Raw genomic sequence first — 16,612 nt, forward strand, 5'->3', positions numbered from 1 at the left:
ACTACAACCGAGGCATAAATTAAAGTCAGGTTAAGGCAGTGACATATCATGCCGAGCTTATAAAGACTTTCTGGCTTGTTTGCCATTTCCTCCCATTTCTCCCTTGTAAGTGCTCAAAGCCTGAACCTGCAAGCAGCTTGTTCCTCCAAGGCCCGCCCTTCACCCTGCCCTCCACATTCAGGTGTCCAAGGCAAATGCAAACATGCTGTCAGTAGAAAAGCTGAGCACACAGCTCCAAAGGCAAATGTTTAGCACAACAATAAGTGGTCACTTTACTGTCCATGAGCCATGTGTAATATTTTGGGACTTTAAATCTTCCACATTTAATGGAGAAACAACAAATAAGTGCATTTCAAAAGGTCATGAAGGAGAAAGCCCTTCTTCAAAACATAAAACAGGCTTCAAAGTATACCTAAATACAGGTGGCACCTACCTATCCAGTAAGAGATTATGGGACTACTTTGCCAGATACTATACAGACACACTTTCCTTGTATTTCTTATGAATGAAGAAGCCTTGTTTAAAAAAAGCAAGAGCAGCTGTTAAGTTGAACACTGGGCTCTTTGAAAGTTATATGACATCTTTAGAAGGAAGAAACTATAACTCTATCCACAGAAATGCGTTGCTTATATAAGTGATGAAATAGAGAAAAGAGCTGAAGGATTATTTTTTTTTAACTGCTTGCACCATGACTAATGCGAGTCCTCTTTTGTTTCTTTCCACGGAAACATCAGAGTGTAAAAATATTACCCACCTATTTGGTGTATGCTGGAGTAAGTTACTTTGCCTGTGCCACACTATAAATAATGATATTAGTGGCAGAGAGTCAACTGCTCAAATAATAGCAGGTCTCCAGGACTCTACTTGTCTGGGCAAGCAAATGCTTCAACTCCACATATCTTTTATAATAAAAGAGCAACTGTTGGTCACTAAATCTTATAGTCATACTTTTGGGTTGTGTTTGGTTTCTTTGGTTTGGGGGAGGTGGGGGGTGGTTGATTGGGTTTTTTGTGTGTGTTTTTGTGTGTGTGGGTTTGGCTTGGTTAACAGTTTCTGCTTTTCAAGAAAGCAGAGGGAAGCACAACCCCCCACAAGAGGTACTTTTTCTCTAACCATTTCCTTTTCCTTCTGAAGGCTACCCCCCAGCTTTCTACTTGCATTTTGTTTGCAAATGGATCAGAGGTAGAAATAATTTATTATGTCAAGAGGCTTGTCACTATAAGCACAACCAGGTGAAGTCCTACAAAACCAGGAAATGTCAAAAAAACCATTTTAGAAACTACCTCTATTGCTCACCAGTTCTCTGAAAATGGGAAGAAGAGAAAAAGATTTAAAGATGTCCAGCACAGTCTAGCATTCGACTTGGCTGCGTGTTTAAATAAGAAATTGATTGAATTAAAATGAATAAGATTTTACTTATTTGCAAAGTTAACTTGACGATGTTTCTGCCGAGAGCCACGTTATAATCCTTCTCTATCTGGCAAGATAATGTGCAGTGAAGGTTTTTAGGGCCCTTAGAGCATCGCTGTACTGCTTTGAAGCACAGAAGACATCCAGAAATTGCAGAGCACTTGGTAGCATTCATAACACATACAGTTGCCATTTTAATGGCAAACTCCAGCAAACCTTGCATGACACTGGATTGTCATGAGCCAGAAATGCAGCCAAATGCATTTAATAGAGTTTCTCCTCTGGTCCTGTAACTGTTTTTTCTAACCAAGTAAAGGCTCCATAAAATCAGGACTTTTGGTGCTTTTTGACTGTATTGTATCTTACCTGCATTCATGACAAGTAGCTGTGTTAGACAAGCTACAAAGAGACACCACTTTATTTAGGGCTGGTATCTGTTACCTGTACCCACTTACCCTAGGGAGAGGTAACTTGGTACCATTTTTCCCACTCCATTCACAAACCAGAATTTCATTAAAGGGATGTAGTCGTTTATAAATGGAGGATTTGCCAGGTATAACAGAGGGACATAGTTTAAATGTTCTTATATACCCCTTACTGGGGGCTTCACCACCAGCCAGCACTGTTCATCTTCCCTACTTGTATTTGTAAACATTGCTAATTTCAGAAGAAAAAAAAATAAAACAAAAAACAAACAACAATCCACACACCAACACAAAGCACACAAACCCAAACACACATTTTCACCATGTTGTGTGTTAACTGCTCCTTGAATTGTTAAATCTGGAACAACAGCCTTTGTGATCTGTTTAGAAGGGCTAATATTAATACAGGTAATGGAAGTCTCTCCATCTGAAGTTTTAATTCATTCAAAAACAAAACCAACTTTTCATTCTAGTTTCATATCTTTCCCTGAACGGGGGAAAAGTTGCCATGGATTGTTTTCATCCCCATCCCCTTGCACCAGGTTTCCTTGTGAAGCCCTGCTCCAGGGCAAGGCCTGCACCCCTCTTGCAGACAATACCACTGCTGCTTTCCTCTTGCTCAGAGCTTGAGAAATGCTTTGGTCTATCCCCATTGTCTAGAAGTAGCAATTCATGGAGCATGTAATATGCAACTCTGGAAGGGATTTTTAAGAATCTAACATATATGGCACTTGCTAGGAACTGTTTCTAGGTTCATACCACTGGCTGTTTTATCATTAATGTCTAGAAATAAAGGAAAAGTGTTTGAAGATACGACAAAGAACGTGAAGGGAACTCTTCTCATTCACATGCTGGACCTGCTATCTCAGAAATATTTCAGTTGGAAGTGACCTCCAAGGGTCATTTAGTCCATGCCCCCTGCAGTCACACTAGATCAGGCTGCTCAGAGCCCCATCCAGTCTGGCCTGGTTTATTTCAAGGGATGGGGCATCTACCACCTCTCAGGGCAACCTGTTCCAGAGTTTCAGTGCCCTCATTGTAAAAAAAAAATCTTCCTTATATCTAGTTTGAATCTACTCTCTTTTAATTTAAAACCACTACCGCCTATCTTTTTTCTTAACTTCTCTCATCCCAGCACATCAGGCCAAGAGCATGAGATGTGTTACTTCAGTGTCACTTTATCCAAAAAGCACCACCACAGCAACAAACATTATAATTTCAAATAAACCACACAGAAATGCCAGACACTATATTATTAGAGGCAGGTAGTCTCAAAAGCAGTGTTGGATACAGTCTATAGGCTATAATTAGGATCAGTGCTAGAAACACACAAGTTGTCCATTTTCCAGCCATATGACACAAGGCAAAATCAGCCCAAGGAAATGAGAGGTATCACCAAAAATTAGGTACTCTTACCAGAGGAAATAATGCAAGTTCCGACTGGAAGTTAGAATAGAAACCATAGCCTACTTATATTTCATTAGCAATATTTAATAGGGATCTACAGATATTTTATGTTGTAATTAAACTAATTCCAAATGAAGCCTTTTGTTCTATTGAAAGGCAATGTTGGAAATACTTTTTTTTATTTTATATAAATACTTATTTATTTTGAGTTAAACTTTGATTTGCCTAAACCCCTTTGGATTAAAAGCCTCCAGTTGCTCTTTTTTCCTCAGAACAAGGGGTGCCAGATTTGATTTGTCTTATTTATACTCTTCCCCTCTGTTGTGGGTGAGAATGTGTTATACTTCAAAGTCTTGAATAAAAGAAGACAGTTTCAGGCTTCACTATTAGAGTTATTTTTATTTCAGAAAGGATTTCCTTTTCTTTGTATACAGCAACTTGACTATCTAAAAAGCTTAAAATGGGATGAATAACATGCTTGGATGACATGTGCATCAGCTTTATACTTACACTCGCCTGCCCCACCAGACTCACACAAATAGAATGTGCAGAACAGGCTCTACATTGCCTCCAGTTAGTCCCCCTCTACAGTCCCTGCCTTTGGATCTGAATTCCTTGCTGAGGAAACTACTCAGTGCTGCAGTATAATTAGCGTATCACCTCAGCCATTGCTCACTATGATAGCAAAAAACCCCCAACCAACCAAATGAAACAATGACAAAAACAAAAACACCCACACCAAACCAACGAACCAAACAAAAACCCAAAACCAAACAAACAAAATACCACAAATCAAAACACAGCACAAAACACAGGAAACCTAGCTTCTGTCCAAATAAGTGACCTAACCTTAGCAGTGATTTACTCGATGCCATATAATTCCCAGGCCTCAAGCTGAGATCGCATTTATGAAATAAGTTAATCATTTTAGTTGATGTTAAGTCTTTCAGAAAAAAACAGAGGAAGAAACATTCACTTTCTCCCTCAAGCGGAAATGAATTATGGGAGATTATGCTTTTGTTGTTTAAGCATCATTTATGAAAAACTGAAAAGCCCTTTAAAAGACAAACTTAAGGTGAAGTTACCACTGTCACACAGTATTAATACCATTAAGTTTAATAAGTGTACATTCATTTTTCCACTACCAAATAGATTTTAGATATGTTGCTGATGACCTTAACAATGTATCAATATTGATAAACAAATCTAATGGAATTTTTAATCAAGGATTACTTCAAATATCTAAATGATCATGAAAAAAGTTTTGAAAGATAGAATAAGAAAAAAAAAATGAGGTTCCTTTTGTCTGTGACTGGAAAATACAGTAATCTGAATTGTCTCCATGCCTGCAGGATAAATTGAAAATAAATCCATTGGTTTCAGCCTACAACCATGCATCTCCTGCAATTCAGAAGTGACTCGCCCTAGTCAAGAGGTGCTAAACATTTTTTTGGGAAAAAAAAAAAAAGGTTCAGTCCCATCTATCTAGCAAAGTGCAATGCCAGTTCATGTCATATTCTGGAAGAGTAACCAGATATCTTCTCCAGGGCAAGGAGAGATCATGTTTCATGGTCCGTGACTTGTGAAACTATTGATCTTTCCTTACAGCTGAAGGAGTCTGGCTAACACTGAATGCCTTATTAAACATGGGTGTCTTCTCCCTCACCCATGTGGATCCACAGCAGTCACTCAGCTCTATGCCTGCCCCAAGGCTGCAGCTCCCTCACCAGGCTGCTGCTGAGATGGGGTAAGGACAAGGTTTTCCTTGTGACTGGCCCTGCGCTGTGCACCTTCCCAGGTAAAGCAACTAAAGAACATTGTTTCAGCTCCCCTTTTTTAATCTAAATATACCTCTCCCAGCACTCACATGAGCTATGGCAAGTACAAACTGTATTCCATGGTTTGATTTCACTGCAAGAAAACTTACACCTCTCTGTTGCTACAGGACTTGGGAGATATAACACTACAGATAAATAATAAATCAATGAGACCACACGGCACGTTCACCACTATCAACTTCCTCTGCACGTTGCCATCATTCTCTTCAGGCAGAGTTGCTGTAAGAGGTACAGCCCATTTACACAACACAAAGTTACAAGACATCTCGTTAGGGAGACCGGTGATAACCGTGAACTCTCTAGTCACTCACAAATCATTTCCACCCTGCCACGCTACTCGTGAGCCCCTGGCTGTGAGACGCTGCCACCCATGAAGCAGCACAGGCATTAATTAGTTCTGCCCCATACCCGGCGAGCACCGACGGCACAGCCTGGCTTCCTGTGATGGGGACCACCAGCTGCTTTTTATTCGATGCTCATCGGGGATCCATCTTCATATTCACCCTGCTCCACCTCCAAGGGGAGGGCACAACATGCCGCCTCAACAGCCGAAACGACTCTGCCATGACCTGACCTCCACTCTCACACTCCGCAGGTGGCCCTGTGTTATCCTCAAAGATATTGGGGCACCATCTGCCGAGCAACACCACTCTTGTTCCCTGCAAAGCCAGTCGTGCCGCAGCCAAGGCAGCTATCTCTGTCCCCCAGGAATGTGCGACAAATACGACCGAGTCCTTCCAGCAGCAAACATCTTCCCAAAACCCAAACCGAGCAGGCTGATCTGACAAGCTACACGGAAATAAATTTTTTTCTGAGTTGTCATTTTTCCTGGAGCAAAATGAAGGCCAAGAAATACCTATTCAAAATCCCAATTTGCCATGATGTGGGTATATAAATATTTTGCATTTAAGCTCTGTGCATGACATGAAAGATTACACAGAAGTAAAACCAGTTTGTGGGTAGAAGTAAATTAAACAGGAGCAATATGCACAGCAGTCAGCAAACATTTACAAAATGAACAGATATAATTGCAAGCTTCAGGCAAAATTCATGGCTTTTTTTAATCCCTAAGTTTTTTCAAAATTTAGTTTGGCACAAAGTTTATAACATCACCATGGAGACCACATGTTAGGTGACATAAGTAACGGTAACCAACTCAGACCCAAGAGCATCTAACATAGCTCTAAGAGGTAAAGTTTTATGTCCACAGACTAGGTACAAGGGTAGTAAAACCTTTACTCAAGTGAATGCAGAGGTTACTTAAGTGAACATGCAAACAAAAATAACAGCCTTAAAATTATTCCACATCATTTTTACCACTTTTTATACTTAAATCAACAAAGCAAAGGCTGTATCTTTCCACAAAGTATTATTTTTAAGTGTCTGCCACTTACAAATAAAAGTTTCAGTAAAGAACTGAAGGTGTGGATGACTTTTATGTAACTGTCAGGCATTGCATTCATGAGTTTGATATTTCCACTGTACAACAAAGATCTGGAATGCCAGCTCTCCCATTGCTGGAGACATAAAGGGACTGTGCTGGTTTTGGCTGGGGTAGAGCTAATTTTCTTTACAGTAGCTAGTACAGGGCTGTGGTTTGGACTTGTGCTGGAAACAGTGCTGATAACACAGAGATGTTTTTGTTATTGCTGAGCAGTGCTCACACAGTTGGGGTCTTTTCTGCTCCTCACCCCACCCCACCACTGAGTAGGTTGGGGATGCACAAGAACCTAGGAGGGGATGCAGCTGGGACAGCTGACCAAAGGGATATTCCATACCACATGGTGTCATGCTCACCACATAAAGTTTTCAAAGAAGAATGAAGCAGGGGGCATTTGGAGTTATGGCATTTCATCTTCCCAAGACACCATTACATATGATGCAGCCCTGTTTTCCTGGAGGTGGCTGAACACCTGGCTGCCGATCGGAAGTGATGAACAAATTCCTTATTTTGGTTTGCTTGCCTGCACGGCTTTTGCTTTACTTACTAAACTGTCTTTATCTCAACTCATGAGTTTTCTCACTTTTACTCTTCTGATTCTCTCAAATAGACAAATACAAAAATTTCAGTCTTGAATACAAGATGAACCTGCCACATGCATGAGCGCACATAATATAACTTCCTGTGCATAATTTTTCACATCTTTTAATCAAGCTGGAAGAAATTCTGACAGGGACATATATACACCAGCAGCTAAAGGGATACAGTGCCAATAAGCCTCTGTGTGCTTTTTCGTAAGTGAAGAGCACATTAGTATTTTTGCATAAACAGTCAAGAGAAGAAGGTACAAATCTTTAAAATCAATAAACTGATTTCAACAGGTGGAAAATGTTAAAATTACATTATGACTGCTGTTGATAGATTAACCTTGAGTCTCAAGGGAACAGAGAGTTCACCAACATAGGCTTTCGCTTACGCAAGAAGGTGTAAAAGGTTACTCTCAACCTACCTGAACATTTCTAAATGAATGCTGAGCTACTTTACACCCCACTTGGGCATAGGAATAGTAATAATATCATTCTACAGTATAAAACCACATTATTTCAGCAGTTACCTGGAACAGTATAGAAGAAGGGCAGCTGATGTGAAAGTCTAGGAGATCATTACATCCTTTGGTTAAAAACACTGTGAGCAGTTAAGTACCAATCCCAAGTCACCACTGCATGGGAGATGTAGGGCAGCAAAGAGGTCCCACGCCAGGTCCTGACACAAGCAGCCACAGATTGAGCTCAAGTTGTCCTGTCCATAGACCACCCCCAGCAGCCCTTTGGGCAGCCGCATATCCTAGATGATAAACATCTGCTGCAGAGGTTAAAATGGCATTTGTAGGGGAGAAAAGCACCAGGGCTCTGCAGGCACCACAATGAGTAAGAGGACCTGAGATTTCTTCTGGTGGCTGAAGTAAGAGAAGACTTGTTAGCAAGGGATTAAACACAATCACTCAGGGAAAGTACCATGATACATGTGAGAAGTTTTAGGAGTACCCAGAAGGGCAAGTGGGGATTGTGTTTGCATAAAGCATTATTAGATGTTGCCAATTTCAAGCTACGAACAAACCCAGAGCTGCCACGTAACTTCTGTGGTCACACTGCCAGACCCAAACCCAGGTAATGGCTAAATGTAACAGCATAAGTAGCATCCAGGAGAATAACCAAGAATAATTTCCAAGAAGCCAGGGAGTATATCACTTCTTTGATATCTGATCATTTTTAACTAAAACCAGAGATAAATAACTCAATAACAAAGAAAAAAATTACTTCTCAGTATTTTCTAATGCACAGTATGACAATCGATCCTTATTCAAATACAGAATAAGAGGGTAGTTGCATCTCAAATTAATACCACTGACTTGCAATGTCAGCTCAGTTTTACTTCTCATACACGTGCACCGTATTGCCAATAATAGGTGAAACTTGGCACACACAGAGAAGAAAAAGCAAAGAAACAAAACGCAACAACAGTAATGTTAAATCTCATACCCCAAATCTAGAGCACAGACCAAATCAAGAGCAGAAGTACAGCATTGTCTGATACAAAAAGCATCAACTGACCAGAAACAATGAAAAAGCCAAAAAGTATTACAACATGATGTTTTTTCCCCATTTGTTACTCAGTTCTATCAGGAACAGAGAGAGGAAAAGGAGAAGCTTGACCAAGTTAGTCCTCTAACTTGTGTCTTATGAAGAATTAGATTTGTTCCTCTATTGATGTTAATCTTTAGAATATTAACTAACATGTATTAATTAAAAATTAAGAAAATATATTAAATGTTAGTTAAGTATTATTTTTCCAACATTAAAATCTGCATTAACTTTAATTTAATTTACTCAACGTAATAAAATCCAGAGAGCCTTATTTTGGCGGTATATCATACTTTGGAATAATTTAATTAATCTGGTCTTAGTAAAACTTGGAATCAAAGTACAGCTGTTGAGCCATAATGGTTATTGAATCCCTGGTATCATGCTGAAACTCTTCCTTTCCTGCATTTGTACAAGATGGTCTGACATTTGGGAAAGTTTAGAAAAATAGCACTGCAATCAGTTTATATTTGTCAAAAGTCTCATTGCTCTTTAAAGTATTGATAATCAGGACTGAAAAATGCTGCCTTCCCTGGTCACATACTTTGATGACTGAAGCAGTCCCCAATTTGCACGCTTTTTCTTTTAGCGAGAGCCTAGATGGCAATTACTAGTGCAAAAATAAGTGCTGAAGGGGCATTTCAGTCAACAGTCTGAGGTTGTTTTCTCCTCCTATTCAACATATCCAATATCCATCTTTTTGTTGCTGTTTGCTTGTGGCTGATGAAGTCTGATGCCACCAATAACAATTCACACTAGAAGCTAAAGAACACCCTAAACACACCCCACCTTCACTTTACACTTTAATTCTCTCTGCACAACTCCTGCATTACAACTGCAGGCAGAAATGCATTTCCTTTACAGCAGCTTTGAAACAGTCTTCACAGTTTATCTTTACGCTTAATTCTGCACAGCTGTCGGGGGTGGTGGCGGCACCGGCCGCACGCGGGACCCCGCTACAGCGCCCCAGAAGCGTTCTGTCATTTCTGCCTTTCTCCCCCTAATCCCCTCTGCTGGCCACAATCCGACCAACGCCTCGTGAAAAAACAGATGGCAGTAACCGATACGGTCCGTAATTGTGGCCAGTTAATAGCAGAGGATAAGAGTGAGATAAGGACCGAGCGCTGGTGGCCAGCTGCTGCTGAGTTAACCCTTCCCAGCATCGCCACAGAGCAGCTCAGCTGCTTGCAGAATCCCAGTGATGAATTATGGTTATTTCCAGTTCCCCCTCTCCGCTTTTTTGCCATTTCACTCATTTCAGGGCTTTCATGCCTATCAGGATAATGAATTTAAAGCCTAATTTTTCCGTTCCACCTTCTAACCAAGGATCTCAACAGCCCCTACCATTACCAAATTTCTTGGTGGAGGAGCAGGTAGCCCTTGCTCTGTTTTAAAGAGGTGTCGAAGAGGAGGAGAGAAACTAAGTGACTTCTCCCTTCTCCAAAACCTCTGGACCAGATATACACTGGTATACACCCAGCATAACCTAACTTAAACAAATAAGTTGCTCTGTGTTTCAGTAAAATTCAGCCTTCTCTGAGTAAATATAAACAGAAATTTCTTATCCCAAGCTGTGAATACCTGGCTGATCAAAAAGCTACGATACATGAAGCACAACCATTTAATGCCAAAGCAAGCTCTATCCTAAATCAAGTATTGGGGATATTGCAGCTTTATTTTCTAGTTGTGTGTTCCCACTCAATAAAACTTTATCTTGTCTATCTCCCCTTCAAGCTCATGGATATTTTAAAGTCAAGGTTTTTGGAGAAAAAAAAAAAAAAAAAAAAAAATCTTACTTAGAGTGGGGGCAAGATGATAAAAATATTTACGAAATACCTTGTTTCAATGTTTTAGAAAGCAGTTATGTGCAATTTTACTTCAAAAGTATTTGGCAACTTTCATGTTTGATCTAGATGGTACGAACAGAAAAAAGTCAAGTCAAATATATACAGGATTTTTTAACTAAAAAAATGGTTTAATAACTTACTCAAAGTTTTCCCTCACAGAAAGTTTAACTATGTTTTTTCACTCTAAGCTGGAAGAGTTATTTTCTAAATTCTTAAAATGCTATGCAAAACCCCAGCATTTTCATTCTACACAGTATCTGTGACAGCCCTAAATTGCTCATGCAAAAGGGCAGGACTGGCCACATGCAACAGGAAACCCTCCTACCTACAGCTCAGAGTAACCATAAACACCAGTCTTACGGATTTGGTATTCTAATTTAAAATATTCCTGTAGAAGAAAGAAAAAAAAAAGGAAGTAGATATGAAGTAACTTCACCACACAACATAAAATGTCACTATTTTAGCCTAAAGCCTGTGCTTTATCAAACTTCTGCACTTTTCTTAGCAAATGAGATTGAATCACTGCTGCCTCACTTGCAGGCAGTCCCTAAGCACTCGCAGGCTGTATTCCAGCAGCACCTTCCCAAACCCGCACTGGCCAGCATGCTAGTGTAGGTGCACCCCTTCTGCAGCCAATGCCTTTTTCACCATTATCTCAGCTCTGAATGTACTTTAAAACAAAAGGGTATTAGCAAATTCTCTTCTCCACTATGAAGATTAATAGATGAACCCCTTCAGATCCTCTCTTTCAGTCTGTATCTCCCTACAAACAAGAAGCACTTGCTGTTCTTGAGCATCAAGAGCAAGTAAAACCCAAATGTTGGCCTGTACAGGTTTCTGTTTGCCGTTCTCTAGAGATGTAAGGCAGGTACAGTCTCGTCTCTCAGCAACAGTGCATGCGGGGGCATATCCTATCCTCTTATTAATATTACCAGCAGTCAGAAAGAAAACAGGCCACAGTTAATCATAAAATACACTATGCTACAATAGAAACCCACCACCAAAACAACTTCAGTAGATAGAGCACCATGAAGTCATGGCAGGATCAGGCTGTGCAGGCACATGTTCCCTACTGTAAAAAACATCAACTACAATTTTTTCCACCACATAACTACTCTAATATTCCACTCAACATTTTGATTCACTTCATGGAAAAAAAACCTCTGAAACTATTTTGGAGACTTCAGCCTCTCCTCTGCTTAATACGGAAATTCCTTCAGGGTTTCTCTCCATTGTGTTTGCTTGGGAGGCAGAAACATGACTTGTGCTAACACAGACCTCAGTATGACATTTGGGCATCCTGTGCAAAGAGGGTCAAACAGAATCAAAGTTTATCTTGCAAAACAAGTGAAACTTCAGAAATGCAAAACATTAATTTAGGGCAACACATAATACAAATACAGAATTAGTTTTGCTTATCTTCAGATGTGTTCGAAAAACATGGCAGACTTGGGTAACTCAATTGTTTGGTTTGTCAATTAGTAAGAAACTGAAGGTGTGGTTGCATATACTATTTCCTCCTTGACCCTCTTCAGGCCACTCAGGCTTCTGTAAAATGCAGCTTTTTGCTTCAGCTCAATTAGACCAGAAGTGAGTTTGGCCTGCAGCTGGCAATGACATTATTTTCTTTTACTTCTCTGTGGATAAAATGTATCTGTTTCAAAGAACTGGATTTTTCTTCTATTGATTAGTTAGATTTTTGTTGATAATTTTATTGAGAATCAGTTCCCAAATGGGCATTTTAAAATTTGCCACTTGCCTTGTGGTGAGTCTCTGCACCAACACAACAAAGAAAGTATCTCCTTAAAACTTCTGAGCTAAATTCTTCAGTGCCATAGAGGTATTTCTTGGGTACAACATCCCAATGGCTATGGCCTGAACCACATGGAATATATGAAGTTTTAGCCCAAGTACAGACTTTGGTTGGATTAAGCCAAATATGAGCCACACAAGCAATGGCAGAGCAACCGTCACTTGATCCCTGTATAGTGCAGGGATTGTAATGATTATACATTTTCTAATCCTGTTTCCTTCTGGCGAAACAATAGATTTACTATGACTTTATAGCCACTGTATGTCAATCAGTTGGGTTTCCATCACCAGCATTCCTCCCTCACCACTGACACGTTGCTTCCACTTGGCCATAAGCCACACACTAAACCCTTTCGTGCTGTGGAGTTTGATTCAGGCAGGAGGAACAGCCCAGCTCACGTGCCTCTCTTGCAAGTGCAGAAGGCTGCGGTTGAACATCTTGTTTTTTCATTTGCTATAGACATTTGTTCTTGCAGCTGACCATGTGCAGGAGAATTTGCTCATGTTCCAGAAAAGGACAGCTGCACCACAAATTACCTTAAACCTCCTTGCTCCAGGGATTATCTGGGTACAGTGAAGTGTGTGTATCCTAGGGCAGGGGCCTTCTCTTACTATAAACAGGGTTATTAACCTCTTATTTACCAGAAGTGTTTATAAAGTCAGTAACGGAGACAGTTTTGATACCACTAGTCACTTCTTTATAGCAATACTTTTTTTTTGGATGGTCTATCAGTCTACACTCACAGGCTGGTTTCCTTGACTACTTTTATAGTTTTCCCTCATGAATTACATCTGCTACTAGCTACCTGTACTTAGGGGACAACATACACCTCTTGGGGTTGGAGGCACACAAGACTGGGTACTCTAACCCCTCTTTGCCACATTCCCCTTTTCAGATTCTGCCACAGTAACCTCTCAGAGGTCTTCCACCACTCTTTTTGAGCAATCTCTGTAGTAATCATGCCAAGCACCTGTCTTGGCTCTCAGCAAGAGGAACTACAGGAGCACAAGGAGCATCATTAAAGCCAAAGACAATCCAAACAAACATTTCCATCTCTAAATTTGTAAGCATCATGTCAGCAACACAACTACAGAGATATATCTAAATGCAGGCAGCAAGCACAGTCACCAGCTGACTCCTGTTCAGGATCAGGTAAGAAACCAGCCAAGGGACAGGCAAAGATAAAGCCATTCATACAGGACCAATGAGAATACCAACTTGTCACAAATCTAAGCCATAATGAAGACATAACTATATGGAACTTCAAGACATAACCGCATTCTGGCTATTTGAAATTAATTCCTTTAGTCTTCTATTTCTTTCCTTTCATGTTCATGCAAACATTTTCAATATAAAGAAAAGAGGCTTTTTCCATGTGCTTCACATAAAAATGTTTGGCTGAGATCAGTGTACTACCTTCTTGACTTCCGCTCTAAAACTAACACCTCCACTTCGACAATGCAGCAAATTCTTGGCTACTGCAAATAGCTTCAGAGAAGCCCAATCCATATCCAGCAGCAGAGGTCTTGGCACATTCCCCTCAAAGTTCTTCTCCTTTCTATTTAAAGCATCACAATAGACAAGAAGTTGACGTGCTTCACACACACAAACACACTTGTTTTATGAAACGTTTACCTACAAGTAATGAAGCTAAAACAAAAATGAAAAAAAACCAGAAAGCAAGCTTAATGGGAACCCTTATAGAGAGTTCTCTGTTTTTACATCAATGATGCAAACATTTGTGAAACTGTGTCTTCAGTCTAGCTTCAAATAGGACACAAGTGCAAATTTCATGCATTCTCCAACTCTTCATTTGTAACGGGAGGCCAATTAAGAGGTTTGGAAACACATGTCAATCAAAAACCTGGACCATAAGAGATAACATGCAGATTAAAAAATACTATAAAACACTGTGACCAATAACTGTTTCCTTAAAATCTTTTCTAAAAGTTACTGCTTCGTTAAGCACAGCTGTCCAGCTGCCATGGTGCTCCAGCACACATGCCATTCAGCATGTTTAACGGGACTGGTGGCAGCATACTCCTGTCACTCGCAGTTAATCGGCTCCCTCCTGGCTTCAGCACTTAGCTCAGGACTAGACAAGGTGCAGCATTACCTTTCACTGCAGCTCCCAAGCAGCAAACCGATTTGCATCAGGCAGGGGACCTGCTGAAATGGGAGAAGGTACCATGAACCCAGAGGTCTTGGCCCCATGTGGCAATGCTGGCTTGATGGCAGTTCTCAAAATTTTTAGATTTTTCTCCTAAGCTGATAAAAAATTAAGTCTTTCAAAATTTCTGCAAGCTGTAAAATTGAATATAAGTTCATGTTTGAGGTATCCCTCTTAATATGCATATTAACAAGTCAGAGTTCTTCAAGATGGTGTGGATCTCATGTAGATACAATAGAGAGCCAAATACAGGATATATTTAGGGAGACATTTTTTACATGCAGAAAAAACACCAGCAATGTCCTCTTGCAAACTTAGAAATTAGATTTCAGCTGTTAGGGCAAAAAATAATCATAGCTATTAAAAAAAAAAAAAAATAGAGAGAGAAAAAAAAGAAAGTACAAAGTACTCAGCTTCACACCTAAAGTGGTTTTCAACATTTCTAATCATAAGCTGCCCAGATAAAAGGACTAATGAGCCACCAATGTTCAATGGCACGTGATCTGGCAATACACTGGCTGTCATGTCCACAGTCAAACGCCCTAGATCCAGATATTCCTGTATTTAATTTTTAGGTGACCTTTCCATTCACAATACTTGGTAGCAACAGTTGTGAGCTATTTACATATATCTCATAGTTTCAGGATCTCATCTAATAAAAGGATATGACTACCTATCAATTCATCGAAGCTTTAGCAAGTACAAGCTATAGCATCTTTCTAAGAAGTGTTTCCATTTCTTCCAAAACTGTCATTCTGATTCCAAGTAGCATTATCGCTGTGATGCTTTTATCTAGGATGTATATTGTATTACACTTCTAGAAGTCAAGGGTTAGATGTTGCTGGGAAAACTATGCAACATGGATTCCTGAAGTGTACTGGCAGGCCACAGCCACATCAAGACCAGTCTAAAAATAAGTCAATTTGCTCTGGTGCAGAAAGCAAAGAAAGAAATCCTGGAAGGAAGAACAAACCACTACTCTTTGTTATAGTAGAAAGTTGTGAGCTTCAAGGCATATTTTAAAATAAAATGTCAACACTGCCTGTGAAATCAGATTTCCAGCCTGTTTCCATTTCATCACACAGTCCTCCCTCTCCGCACCTTGTAGGCTCCATTTAAATATCTGTCTGAAGAGATCACAAAAAAACCAATCATAAAATCATAGAACGTCCTGAGTTGGAAGGGACCCACAAAGATCATTTAGTGCAACTCCTGTCCCTGCACATGACAACCCCACAGTTCACAGCATGTGTCTGAGGGCGTTGTCCAGTCTCTTCTTGAACACTGTCAGGCTTGGGGCCGTGACACCTCCCTGGGGAGCCTGTTCCAGGGCTCCACCACCCTCTGGGTGAAGAACCTTTTCCTAATGTCCAACCTAAACCTCCCCTGGCACATCTTCCTGCCATTCCCTCAGGTTCTGTCATCGGTCGCCAGAGTGAGGAGGTCAGCACCTGCCCCTCCTCTTCCCCTTGTGAGGAAGCTGTAGACTGCGATGAGGCCCCCCCTCAGTCTCCTCTTCTTCAGGCTGAACAAACCAAGTAACTTTAGCTGCTTCTCATACGGCTTCCTCTCCACTCACCAGTAGCTTAATATCTTTTTTATCCTGTGGTGCCCAGAACTGCACACAGTGCTCCAGGTGAGGCTGCACCAGTGCAGAGCAGAGCGGGACAATCACCTCCCTGCCCAGCTGGCAATGCTGTGCTGGATGTACCCAGGACACGGTTGCCCTCTTGGTTGCCAGGACACACTGTTGGCTCACGTTCAACTTGCCATTGACCAGAACCACCACGTCCCTCTCTGCAGAGCTGCTCTCCAGCATCTGGTCCCCCTGTCTGCTATGTGCCAGGTGCAAAATCCAGCACTTGCCCTTGTTGAACTTCATGTGGTTCTCCAATTTGTCCAGATCTCTCTGCAGGGCCTCTCTGCCCTCAAGAGTGTCAACAGCTCCTCCCAGTTTTCTGTCATTGGTGAAATTCTTAATATTCCATCAAGCCCTGCATCCGAGTCATTTATGAAGGCATTAAATCAGAAAACCAGAGAAAATATTCAAGGTTTATTTTTTTTTTTAAGAGACCAAGAAACGAACACATTTGTACTAGTATTCTTCACTTTTATATATG

This window comes from Nesoenas mayeri (genome assembly GCF_963082525.1).
Source record: "Nesoenas mayeri genome assembly, chromosome: 5".
Lineage (NCBI taxonomy): Eukaryota > Metazoa > Chordata > Aves > Columbiformes > Columbidae > Nesoenas > Nesoenas mayeri.